Source organism: Lepidothrix coronata, unplaced genomic scaffold (assembly GCF_001604755.1).
Source record: "Lepidothrix coronata isolate B3197 unplaced genomic scaffold, Lepidothrix_coronata-1.0 Scaffold118, whole genome shotgun sequence".
Taxonomy (NCBI): Eukaryota; Metazoa; Chordata; class Aves; order Passeriformes; family Pipridae; genus Lepidothrix; species Lepidothrix coronata.
This window is the reverse complement of record NW_016690298.1, coordinates 1,221,102-1,235,222: the sequence shown is the minus strand read 5'-3', so window position 1 is coordinate 1,235,222 and position 14,121 is coordinate 1,221,102.

Sequence of the window (14,121 nt, the reverse complement as noted above, 5' to 3'; positions counted from 1 at the left end):
TCCTGTGTGTTTTATGTGACAGGGGCTACTCTGGTTCCTATTGAGATCAGTGGGAAGCAGCCTACTTCAGTCTGGAACTCTATCAACCCCCTGCTTTGAGAGAGATTGAGATGTTAATGCAGCCTAAAATGTCTCAGAGATGTTGGAGATGTTTTTTTCTTGGTTTCGCAATTAAAATTCCCTACAGGAGCACCTGTCAGCCAGTCTTACCTTTTCCACTTGTTGAAACACTTCTGCAGGGACTTTTCCCCCAAAGATATCCACAGAGCTCAAAAATACACCTGATGGAAAAATCTCCAGACAGAAGGAAGAGCCAGAGGGCTGCTTACTGCTGTCACAGTAGTAAAGAAACATGCTCTGTGCCTTCTGAGCTATCATAAAGCCATAGGAGCTGTGGGGAGCTGCAGTTTTCATGCCACCTCAGCTGACCATATCATTGGCTTCAAAGTAGTTGGACATGTGGAAAATAGAGCTACCTTTCCTGTTCGCTGTTTCCCTTGGGATAAACAAATATTGCACAGATCACTACAAAGAAATCTTTCTAATGAGATGCTCGGTCCCATCTGCTCTGGGAGAAATCACACTCCTGCATTCAAAAATGCTGATGGAAGTAACAGATGATGTACTAATGATCCTTGGGGCTTTTAGACAGGTTTACTTAGGAAACCAGGCATGTGAGATCACACTGTCTTTTAGTCTGCCAATACATTTGTCTGAGTCCTTCCTAATAGCTTTTTAACTCACAGGTCAGTTTTAAGAAAATATAACAGAAGAGTATAAGTCTCCAGAATAGGAACTTTCTATGAGTTTCATGAGAACTATTGACCAAGTGGAGGGAAAAAAGAGAAGAGTATTGGTCTAATAAAAACACCTACTGCTGCATGATCTCAACCCCTTTACAAGGCTTCAGAGAATCCACAGAGATGCTCACCCTCAAGTTGCATTAGAAACATAGCTCCCTTAGTTTTCCTGTTCACACAATGATTTAGGACATTTTTAGGCTTTAGGTTCTCCATAAATGCATGCCCTTGTCCCCTTTATTATACAATGTGTCTGTTCAGGTCAGAACTGAGTTGGATCCAGCCTGCCCCAAAGATGTTGCACTGTAGCCTATATAAGGACATAGGCAGGTAAGGCTCATGGAGCTCCTGCTAGGGAAACAGCGAGGGAAAAATCCATATAATTCTTAAACCTCAAAATAATTATGCAGATTTTGGCACATTCACCTCATATCGTGTCTGAACGTTGTTTGCTTTTCATCCCACAAGCTCTAATGTAAAGGAATCTGCCTTAAAAAAAATTCACTTACATATTCAATGTAATCTTCTTGGGGAAAAAAAGCAACGCTTAAACAAAAAAAGCATCTAAATAAGGTTGAAGAAGGCTCTCAAAATGGGTGATACAGACCATCATTTGAAGAACCAACATGCCATCCTGCATCTTGCACACCAGTGCTCTGGGTGGTGAGGAAGGAAATATGGAAAGTGAGTGGAAGATGCAAACCCCAGTGCCCAAAGGATCAGCACTGTGTCAATTACTGTAGCTGATGTTAACACGGGTGCATCTCTCATGGTAGCCTCTGGAAGCACATGCCTGGGAAGTACAAGACCACTGATGCCAAGCAAAAGTCTTTCCTCGTTTTTCAAATGGCCTCAATGTTCTCTCTCCCTTTCTTAGCACCCCTCTTTTCACTGATCACATCACTGATTTGGAGGACAGGTTTCTGCAGTTTTCCCTCCAGAGGCTGATGCAAGAGGAGACCCACCAGGGTGAGCATGTGGCCATATACAGCAGAGGACCTGATCTCCTCGTCCCACCTGCTGCTTCTCATCACACACTCGATACTCTTCGTGTATTAATGTCTGGAATGCCACCTCTGCCACTTTATCCTGGGCTTCCTTGCCCAGCTATGTCAAGCACAAAAAGCCTTTTCCTTTCCCGATCTCCTTCTGACCTGGCACATATGTGTGGAAAGAGAGGGACGGATGGTGAGATACTTATTTTCTTTTTCCTTTTTTTTCTTTTGTATCATCTAAACATTTCAGTGGTGAAAGAAACTGTCAATGTGCTGTGGGTGATGAAGTGTAGTGTTGGGTTAGCTGTGAACAGACGGCAAGTTGTGGTCACCGTCCCTGGCCAGCTGGGAATTGCACATCTCCTATCATATTTATTGGTCCCCCATCTTCTGTCACCTCCTCCTTCCCATTTACCCGTCATCCAGCTGCTGTCTCTCATCTTTGAAATCTCTGGGACATGGAAATCCAATTAAGATGATTATAGCCATGTAGGAGCCTTCAGCTGCCTCCTAAAATACATATTTCTAAAAATATTTACATACTCATTTCCATTCAAAGGCATTGTCAAACTTGACTTCCTATGTTGATATACATAAGCAGAAAGTCAGAGATCTACCCAAGGCTCAGAAGCCCAAGGAAAATGGATTTAAGGAGCTGTAAAGTACAGATTCACACCACTGGCAATGACATACCCTGAGTTATTTTGGGCACATCCAGAGTGTCTGAAGATTAATGGATCAGCCTGCACATATTTTAGAAAGCCCTTTGAACCTATGTTAAAATATTCTAACAATGTTATACATCAAAATTAGTTAAGCAAATTCCTAGAGCAACTCAAGCAAAATACTCATTCAGCTTGTTATGAAAACTATAAATAAGGTAGAAAAGCATATTGTATATTATTGCCCTTTACACACAAACAATTAACAAAGTGGGGGACACTTTATGATCAACTCCATTTGAAAAATGGATTATACAAGAGCAGTATATTCTTGATGTCATCTTGTAAACATTTTTTGTCTGAATTTTTTTTTAAAGTCTAGCTTCCTTTAATAACAGTGGCATCCCATTTTTTTGCTGGAAATTTTCTATGTAAATTCCCTATGTTGCTCCTAACTTTGTTTCCGGAAAACCTCTTATATTTTCTTGCTTCTTTGCAGGTTATGTCCTCACTCCACAGGTAGTTCAGAACTTGTCTCCATTTTAACTTACTATCTCTATTCCATTTCTACAGAAAAAAAAAAAAGAAAAAAAAAGTCCTAGACTTGGGTTTGGAGGTGCTTTGAACCTGGGCAGGCTTAGCTGGCTGACATTCATCAGAGCTCTCCCACTTTAAAGCAAAGGATCTGACAAAATCACAAGGGTGCTGATAGTCCTCCTGTCCATGTTTTCACACAGTTGCTCCTGAAGGACAGTCAAAATTCTTCTGAAATGAACTCAAGAGATGGGGAAAAACCATAGCAGAGAAGCTGGTGGGAATTCACCTGCCAACAAGTTATGAAGAAGTAGGGGTGAATAAGAGCTGTATATTGGTGGTATATTTCACCACCAAAAGCTGGAAGACTTTTCCCCAATGCAGCCAACCTTCTGGCATACCCAAATCTCCTTATGGCCAAAAATGTAGACTGAACCTTTGAGGGCTAAGGTGCAAGACAGCTTCACAGGATGTCTGCAGTCAGGAGATGGTAATAGCTGTTGAAGGGGGTACTCCACTCCATAGTTGGGAAAAAGCTGAACAGAATGTGATGCTGGATTCAGGGCAATCCAGAGATATCTGGGTTAAAATACACAGAGGTATTTATATCTGGCTGTCTTCAAGATTTCACATCACCAGTATAGCCCAGGGACAGGTGATGCTAAACTTCCACTACTCCAAATGCTGCCTCTTGCAATACACACAAGAAACAAAGCAGATGACCTTTTAACAGCCAGTGGAGCACCTCAGCCTGGATGCATCTTAGCACTCGGGAGTCACATGAGCAGAGAGCCTGTTTTAGAAGAGTGAAGTGATGAAAAGATGTGCAGGTTCATTGTAATCTGAAGGAAAAGCACCTGGAGGAAGAGCCAAGCACTCTTCTTCTACACTAATGAAGTGTAGAAGTCCCTCAGCCTAGACCCAACTTCTGCAGTCTATCTGTGATGCATCAGGATGTCTCTGAGCCCATAGCAGAATTAGACCTTATTCGCACAAGCTCACTTCAGAGATTGCATGGGCACAAGGAAGACAGTCAGCATTTGGCCATACATGAAGCTTCCCTTGAAATTCAGTTATATAGAAGCAGCCAGAAATTATCTGTGTCTGTGCTGCTTTTGCTGCTCACTGTATCTCTGCAGGCTCCTCTCTCCATCCTGGAAGAGGTGGAGGAGAAAGGGGAGATGTTTGTTTCTCCCTGTCATGCTTGGAAGATGTATTGTGCCCATGCACAGCATTCCTCTCCCCCTCTGCCATCCCTTCCCCAGGGTTGCTCCTGGTGGCCACAATAAGAGGTTAGCCAGACTATTTCAATTAGTGGCAAACCGTGTGGCGTGACTCCAGGGCCTCCATATGTTCATAAGTATATGCAACCACACTTTCCTTGACGCATTCCTCATTCCAGGGAAAGGCCATATCTCCACAGCTTGCTGGCACAAGTCACACAGGCAACTGCAGAAGAGATGGGATAATAAATACACACTCACATATATACACACATATATACGTAGGAAAACTTGGCACCCTCCCACCCTCTCCCGTGTTGACTGCCACATGGTCCCCATCAATTTTTGTCAGAGCCAGCAAGCCAGCCAACCGCTCACAGATGCTGACGAGGCAATTTCAACAGCTGAAGGGACTTCTCTGCTTTCCTCCTCCAACCCGTAGGATTCTGGTTGGGGTTTTTTGTTTGTTTGTTTGTTTTAAAGGCAACTGGTCCTGGAAGACGTTTCCCAGACATGGTATTACCATCTTCCGGGGTGCTCCTTGGCTAGGGTGCCACTCTCTGCATCTGAGGATCAGCAGATTCCACTTCATTCTGTGTGCAGATGGGGTCTAAAGCAAAAAGGTCATCATAACGTGCTACCTCCACTATCTCAAGCATCGCCAGAGGAGACTGAAGATCTCCCAGTCTACTTGCTGCCATTCATCCCATATTGGCTGCAGGAGCGCAGATTCCATCTACTCCTCCTCCCTGAACAAAGCTGCTACCTTCCAGGGAGTCTCAAGGATACATCTGAGTGTCCAAGAGGTCCTCCTGTGAGGGGCTTCTCCTTCCATGTTATGTTTTCAGGGCTTTCTGCAGATGACCAGGAGTTTGTGTCTGGAGCCAAAGTCAGACCTGAATTAATGGAGATCTCCAAAAAGATATTTGACACATTTCAACAAGTTTGCTAACACTTAATGAGACAACACACACTAGCAATGGCCCCTAGGCTTAGGTGAAGGGCAGGAACCACGCTCAAGAGAAAGGGATACAGAAATATTTGGGAGAGAAAATGGAAAGCAGTGGTGGCAGAATGAGACTTTCAATCTCAGTGAAATCCTGGTCCCACTGAAGCCCTGGCACCTCAAGCCCATCTTGGGTGAAGCTCAAGAACATCAGTCTGATGCCATGTAGGTTGGCGTTTTCAGTCCCATCAGAAGAGACATTTTTGTGTCCTAGGTCTGAAGTTTCCCACCCATCACCTGTGCAAATCCTTCATATCTGACCCTTCTTACCCAGCTCAGTCCTACCCCAGGTCAGGAGAAGGGTCTATATTTGAAATGTGGTTCAACACAGGGAGAAATCCCCTGGTCAGGCGCCGTCCTCCAACCATCACTTTGCAACACAGCTGTGGGGGCTGCATTTTGGAGGCAGGAACACTCACTCAGATGCCCAGAAACATCTGTGCAGACATTGAGACCAACACGCACATGGTGGGATGGGAAGAGGGGTGAGAGCAGGACTGGAGAGACTGGGAAAGGACTAAGTGAACTGTTTCAGAAGAGCGAGTGAAGTTTGGCAAGTCTTCAGAACTGAGATGCAAAAGCAGGCCTGGCAGAATTATCCAGCTAGCAAAGGAGCACTCGCCTTCCTCCACCCCAGCCTTGTGTCTATAATGGACAGGACAACTGAAACCTCTTCCTCATTGCTGAATGTCAGGTCATGTCAGCCCTTGCCTTGCAGTCAAATAAACCACACCACTCAAGCAGTCCAATTTCTCACAGCTGGAGGCAGCTGAACCTAGGAGATACTCAAGGAAATACTAAGTTCAGTGAGCATCTCGAGCCTAGATGGGGTCATGGATAGAGTCAAGGCAATTAGGAGGAAGTGCTCTGACCACAAGCACACACTGCCTGTCACTTCCACCAAGAGACACATCTTCTGACATGAACAGGGATGTTATTAGCTGTTCAGACCCTGAAAACCATCCAAAGCTGATGAACCTTATCCAAACCACTATCCTGGGCTCAAGATGCAGCATCATAGGATTTCCCTATACCTATATTATCATAGTGCTCAACTCTACACATTATGGTATTTTTATATTTCTCTCAGAAGCCTTAGGTGTTGATCCCAAGTGATGACAGAAGGGGCAAAGATGACCATCAACTTGGAGCTTGAGACTACAAGCTTTGGGAATTGGGCTGGGCAGCCTGGTCTCACAGAGCAAAATATCACCATTTCCAAGGACACAGAGAGTGAAAGATAAAGCACTGGGATAAGCTGAGGAATCAGGAACCCTTGCAACACTGCTTTTTGTTCAGTGCTCTGTCTGAGACTAAGATGGGATGTAGAAACTTGTCCATGGCAGGAAGAGGGGCTACAACTGGAAAAGAAGCTGGAGGGTGAAAGCCATGAAGACTGTCAATGCACAACAATTAGGCAGCTTCCCCGAGTTCTTTATTGGACTGCCCACTGCAACTATAGAGCTGTCTCATGAAGCCAAAGTCAGGTGTATCAGCAGTGATTTCAGATGGATGAGCAGGGAAGAGGAATCTGACAAGAATCTGGCAAGTGACCATGGGAAGTACTGTTTCATCTTGCAGCTGGCAATGAGATCCACAGTTCCTACCACAGTTCAGGACTTCTAGTCCCCTTCCTGAGTATGGATCCTGCATTGGAAATGAAAAAGAGACATCCCAGATAGACTCTTTGGTGTTTGGTCTGTGAAACATTCCCAGAAGATGGCTCTTTGGTGCATGATGTGGAACCTGTCCCCTGTATCTCACTCTTGAGATGCTCTTCTTCCACATTCCTGCCTAAACATTTGGAAATATTAGAAAAATAGCAGGAGAAACTTGAGGAAGTTTTAGAGAAAGCACAATGTGTAGGGAACTCTGTCCCATATTTCCAGATGACCGGTGACTTCAAGAGATCACTGCTGCCTCAGTGTCTGGGGTGAATCCCTGTTGCTGTTTTGCAGATTAACAGCAGAGACACATGGTCCGAGAAAGCATGGCTGTGGGAATTTTACTTCTGTTGGTCCAAGTCTTTCTCCAATCAGACCTGAAATACTCACATCCTTCTGTATCACAGTTGAGAGTAACAAATATCATCTGCAGGGAGGGAGGCAAAACAGAAGGAATAACTTGATTTGTCAACTTTGCCAAACTCATCTAAGGCTATTTGTCCCTATCTCTGCCTAGGTCAGAGCTAAACCTCATCATCAGTCTAAAATCTTACTTACTGACCACACCTGGGTGGCTGGAGCCAGCCGGAGAACAGGGGCATGCAGACAGTTGGAAAGATATCCAAGCAGAGCTCAAGGAAAGATCTTGAGTTTCACTGTTGGTTGAATGAAATGAGCTGATTTTGCCAGTTGTCAGGCAGCAGTCATAGCCCTGATGAATGACAGAATAAAACAAGTTCCTTCTGCAGCCAAATTCCATTGACACCTCCACAGAGTTGGCTTTCACCATCCATCACGACATCTGCTGATGTCCATGGGAAGGGGAGACAGTGTAGCTCTCCATCCCACCCTGGCTATTTTTACAGCTGGGAAAGGAGGTGGTGAACCTGGACGAGAGGGTTGGAGACTTTTCTAAGGCAACTCACAAAAGCTGTGAAACCAGAGCCAGAGCTTAGAAGGCCCCAAATCCCCAGACCTGCAGCTCCAAATGTGTCACTGGCAATGAACCCAGAAGGGCCAGGTTCCCCAGAAAGGAATTTCCCAAGTTCTGCCCAAGCAGAATTTTTCTATAGACAAATAAAACCTCCCAGCCAAGTACCTGTCTCCCCACTGGTGTAGAAACCTGAAATAGATGCTTAGAACTCATAAGCATCTCAACCCTCCAGGAGGACACAGCCTCGGGGGGTAAAGGCAGGACATTGGGACAGAGAGATCATCTGTGACATGCAAACCTTTTGCCTGTACAGATAAGAGACTTTTGGAAAATACCCAACCAAACAAAGACTGTGCTGATTTACATCAGATGAAGATGGGTCCCTTGAAAATCAATTCCAGGTGATCTGTGTGGATTGCCCAGAAGTTGCTTGCTAGTTTCTCTCACTCTCCCCATTCCCTGTTGCCATAACACATTGAAGCTGAAGATTCACAGGCAGTGAAGAATGGTTCCCTCAGGAGGACTCGTTCCACACATGCCTTCCCAATAAGCAGAGTGGCAATGTTTAGAAACCAAATTGGTCATTGCTGGCAATTGTAAAAACAGACAAAAATAACAGAAAAAAATTTCACAATTTCCTGCATATTTTTCCTGATTGTTCCACAAAAAAAAAAATGTTGGGTTATCCAAAAAAGAATGGCTTAAACAAGCAAAACATCAGTAATCACCTGCTTTGCTAAGTGTTTGCAAATAACATAAACTGTTTTTCTTAGCCAAATGTCATTCCCTTCCACAACTATCACCCCCTTCTCCCAGTTACTCATTGTGACTAATGAGAGGAGAAAGAGATTGTTGCCTTTTTTTCACCAATGGATTTAAAATTCAAAAACTTTCATTTTAGTTGGAAAGCACTCTCCTTGCCTCCTTTTTGCCCCCCCCAGGATGGGTGACACCGTCACGTCTGTGGCAAAAAATCCTATGGTTTTGGTCACTTAAATATTCATCAGTAGAAGGTAGTATCTAGCTAAGTCCCCTTTGGCAAACTGGGAGTGGTGGAACAAGACCTCTTAGTTTTTAATACTCCTCCAAGATGGCCAAGGTTCCTCGGCACATCCTTCATCAAATTCTCAGTTCTACTAATTGACCTATCAAAGCCATGTTGGAAGAGAGAACTGTTTATATTTATTTTTTTTTCTGGGTTATAAATATTGCCAGTAGAGCCTTCAAAATAAGAAAAGAAAAACCCTCTGACTTGCTGCCCAGAAACTCAATCCCAAAAGCCTCCTCCCAACCTCTGTTTACAAAATTATAAGCTTTCTTTGTCCTAACCATTTTCCTGTTACAATAATATTCTTCATTTTCTATCTGACTTTTTTTTGGTGCATGGAAAATATGATTTCATTGTGAAAGGATTTCTTATGAATCAATACAGCAAAGAGAACACAGAGATGTTTGCAGTAAATCACTCTCAAAGTAGAGACACATAGAAAATGAGTTACAAGAAAAAGTAGATAATCCCAAGCCATTTCCAGATGGAAGAAGGTTATATTTTCCATACACTGTATCTGGTTTTTATGTCACAAAACATGCTGATATTTATTTAATGTATTTTTTCTTGCACTGTGGAGTTATGATTATATGAAATGAGTTTCCAAAAATTACAAAAATTGGCCTGGTTTAGGTAACAAATGGAAGAACTGAGATACTGAGTTCAAACCAGCTAATGCTCAGCCCCTTTGGAAGTTAAGAGCCAAGTTCAACAGCAGGAGGCTGACTTCCATCCACCGAAGTTCCCTCTGCTGCTGGGACAGCAATGACCAGGGTAGAGATCTGATTTTCCAGCAGTTTTTGCAGTTTCTTTCATCTACTTCTCTGTGGCTAGCAGGGATGACACTTGGAGGTAGGCTGGCTTCTCCCCTTCTGTAAAGTGAACTCTGTCATCACCATCTCTTCGGAGAAGGCTTGGCAGGACTGAACGCCTGGCAACATGAGGAAGCCACTGGATCATGGAGTTCTTGGAAACACTGGACAAGGAACAGCCTGTTTGAGCAATGCATCAAACTGGGTGTTAGGTACCAAGACATTTCCCTAAAGGACAGACATCTGAGAGCCATTTAGAGAGCATCTGGATGGAATCACTCTGGCTGAGAGGGACTGGGGTGTATCTGAATGGGTCACTCTTGCAGTGACCTAAAACTTAGATAGGTAAGTGAGGGAACTACATCCCCCTTCCAAAAACTTCCTGAGACCTGAAAATCTGGTGAAAAACCATCCCATGGGCTCTTCATGGAGCCATGGTTCATCAACACTGAGGGTGTGTAGCATCCTGCAAAACAACTGAGAAACCTGTGACTGTAATTGATACAACTCCAGACATGCAAGCAGAAAAGCAACTTGGGAAGAAATAAAAGTAAAACCAGACTTCTTTAAGCTGAGTCTAGCTGTGGGCAGACAGTATAGGAAAGTTCCTGTGCAGACATTTGGGGGTAAAATGCTCTAGAAAGGGGAGAGAGTTCTTGAATTTTAAAAACTAGTGAGAAAGATTGTTGTGCTGTTCACATAAACAAAGCACTGTGAGTCCAGGTTCCCTTTAGCAGTATCCCATATCCATCCAGGTTGGGAGGTGGCTGGGTGCTGGCCCAGGAAGCCACTTGCACTCTTGCTGGTATTTTCTGCCTTGTAATTAAATTTCTGGCTCCAAAAAAGCAATATAGCTCTGCTGGTTATGTCTCACATGTTATTTGGATAAAGCACCAGCAAGAAGAGCTGGGATCACATAGGCCAGTGAGACAGGCAGGCAGCATAAAGGGTGGTTTCAGGGTGAGTAACTGATGTGCCAAAGCTCCTGTCCTTCATTATCCAGTTAATGCAACATTCACAACAAACCTGTCATCGGCTTTTCAGTTTTGTTGAACTGAAGAAAGACTCCAAATAATACATATAGATGTTCTGTAGATGGGCAGAACTGAGCAAAGGGGGAACTGGATCTTCACTATGTTCTTCTGCTATGAATTCCTAATCCTAAACGCACTGACAGGGGGTGGGACCCGGACTTGGTGGTTATGAGAGTTTCATGCTCAGTGAAAGTTCCTGAGGGCACGACCAGGTCCTAAGCAATAGGGGAGTGCACTAGCACTAACACCTTCTCCATCAGGCTGTGGGTGACTTTCTTCGCCTTTCCATTGGCTGGGGCTGCCTCGGAGGCAGCCAGAGTTCTGTGTGCACCAGCTGCCTGCTTCAATTTTTTTTCTTTTCCAGGAAAAGCTGGCACTCTGGCTATTCCAGCCCTCCCCTGCTCTTAAAGACCCGACGTTTTTGTAGCGTGTCAGATACACCGATCTAGAAGAAGAGTAGCACCAAGCCTGGAAAGCTGACCCTGGGCTGGAAGAAATGTCAATAGGAGAGGAAGTGTTTATTACACACACGCGCGCGCGCACACACACGCACACACAAGGCTCCATCAGCCAAGCTGTTTGCAGTCATCTTTGGACTGCTGCTCCCTTCTCCTGATTCCAGAGATCCCATCGGTGGGGACCGGACGACCTCTAGTGGTGTGAACCCACAGCGCTGGCAAGGAGGAGCAGGGAAGGAGTCCACATTCAGAGCAGAGCATCTTCTGTGTTTATAGGTTCTTCCCCTGAATAATAAAAAGTCTCACAGGACTGGAGAAACCAAGAAGAGTGGGAGATCATCTTAGAGACCAGAGGGAAGCAGTCACAAGAGCTCAGATTTCCAGCATCCCCTTGGGACTTGCATTACCAAACCTTTCAACATCTTCCCCAGGGGTGTTCCTCAAGTGCTGGTGGCTCTGAGAGGACATTTGGTTAAAATGAGGTTGAGAGAGAGAGCAGAGATGGGATAGCAGGATGCTGACCTCGAAGAGGGCTTGTGAGGTCAGGAGGAGAGTGGTTGGGGCCTCTGGGTTCACATGGGTTCACATCCCATGCTTTGCAAAGCCGATTTTCTTTCCCTCATGCAAAAGTTTCTGAATCATATAAAGAGGTGGTGTCTCCCTAGCTCTCAGCAGTGCAAAGAGGAGGGAAGCCAGGAATGAGCATCAGAGCTCTGAGAAAGCTCACAGCCAAGCATTTTCTCCTTCTGGAATGTATTTAGGATCTCCCTTTGAGTGGGGCTGAGGCTGGAGCTGGGGGTCCCTGGGAATGAAGGACAGCCATTGCTTGCAACCCAGCAAGCTGAGGCAGAGAGCAGCCTGACAGCAAGGCTGAGTTTTCTCTCACGTGGAACTGTGAGCTATAAAGATGTGTGAAACTTTATCTTCAGTGCTATCCATATCAAAGATTTCAAAGGGGGCTGCTTTAAGATGGGATCTTGACAGAGGTTCCTGCTTCTCCTCACGTCTTACCGAGCAACACTCTGCCAAAATGGCAGCTTGGCTGCTCCATATGTCCCAAGCATCCCAGGCATGTCCTACAAACCTTTCCAGTGCTCCCAGGGAGATCACTGCCTCCACAAACAGCCTCTCCTCTCAGCTGTGGAGGGTCCCAGTGGCCCCTGAGCACAATTTCCCCAGCTGAGGAACAAGAGGAGTGTCTTCTCTGAAGTGCCAGAAACAAGGGCTGGGAACATACATTAAAAGGTCTCTGAGAACAGCATTAGCAAATTGTGTGCAGGGACTCCCTTTTTCCCTTCCACCCTGAGTGAGCACAGGGAATCTGTGGGGAACCAAGGAGGACGAGGCAAAGCTGGTGGACATGAACTTGACTTACTAGTACCAGTGAAAGAAGACATTTCAGCTGAGGTGCTCATGGCCATAGGTGTCCAAGGACCTTGAACACTCACAAGGAGCCAGAGGCTGGCAAAGCTGGAGTGTTTGGAAACCATTCCATGCACGTAAGCCATGGTGGTATCTCCTAGGGACCATCCAAAATACTACAGTAAAACCCCAGAGAGACTACGGAAAGCCCCCTTATGCTGTCCTGAGATCAATACAAGCTGTCTCAACAGGAGAAGGCTATATTCTGAGTCTCCACAACCATTTTCTCCCATCCCTCCCAGGCTTTCCTCTTTGTTTTTGCCCTTCTCAGCCCAGTGCACTTGCAAAATCCCAGCCCAGAGAGGGAGGCCACAAGAACAGAAGCCTTTCAAGATTACCCTGAGGCTAGTGGGTGAGTGTTTTCCCCCTGCTCTCCCAGCTGGAGGAACAGGCAAGACTGACTCAACAAAGATACCCAGCAGCACTGGAAAAACTGAGATCTCAGTAAAGCCAAAGGCGTTTGCTAAGCATCTCCTATTAGGACAGATTGCTCTCACACAAGCTGCCCCACAGACAGCCAAGACAATGAGGTGCTTCAGCAACAAACCCCTCTTCTCCCCTCCCCCCCAGCCCTCCTGGATGAGTGCAGTGCATCCCAGCAGAGCTCCCCTACACCAGGGCCAAGGTCGCTGCTGCACTCTGCTTTGATTCCAAACAATCTCCCCTCCCACATGCTGTTTTCATTAGAGCCTGGATCTTCTGGCAAGGGCACTGTGCACAGTCACGAGAAGCTGCTCACTGGTGGCTTGTTTTATCCAGTTGTTGGAGGCTTAAAGCAATGAGCTTGCAAATACTTCATTCCTCCCCTACGCTCTTTCTTTCTTTCTTTTTCTTTCTTTCTTTCTTTCTTTCTTTCTTTCTTTCTTTCTTTCTTTTTCTTTCTTTCTTTCTTTCTTTTTCTTTCTTTCTTTCTTTCTTTCTTTCTTTCTTTTTTCTTTCTTTCTTTCTTTCTTTCTTTCTTTCTTTCTTTCTTTCTCTCTTTCCCCCTCTCTTCCTTTCTTTTTCTTTTTTAACCTTTTTCTTTTTTTTAAGAGAAAGAGGGGGGTTACTTAGCAGATAGCACTGGAGCTTGGGATTAGGAGGGATGAGAGAAAAAAGATCAGGTGGGTCTTTCTGTCCTGTTGTGAATGCACATGCATATGAGCATAATTGTTTGTGTGCATGTGTGTCTCACACCTGCCCTCTCAGAGCACTCTTCCAGCTGTCCAGCATCATCACAAACTGCACATGTATGTTATTTCCCTGAATCAGGCAAGAAAGCTCAGATCAGGAGTCCTGTCACCACGACTAGAAAGATGCCCCATGCTGAAGCTACACAGCTGTCACTGTGTCACCAGGACAGAGGCACATTGCTCTGTGCTTTCATTCTGACAGGCCCAGACATGGAGAGGAAGGAGCCTGAAGTCCAAAAGGGTGACCCCCATTTTGGCACCAAACACTCTCTTCTCTGCCTTTGACTGGGAAATTTCTGCTGGGACTAGCTGTCGTCAAGACATACTGATGCCCCAAGCCACAGGTAATGTGTGAGA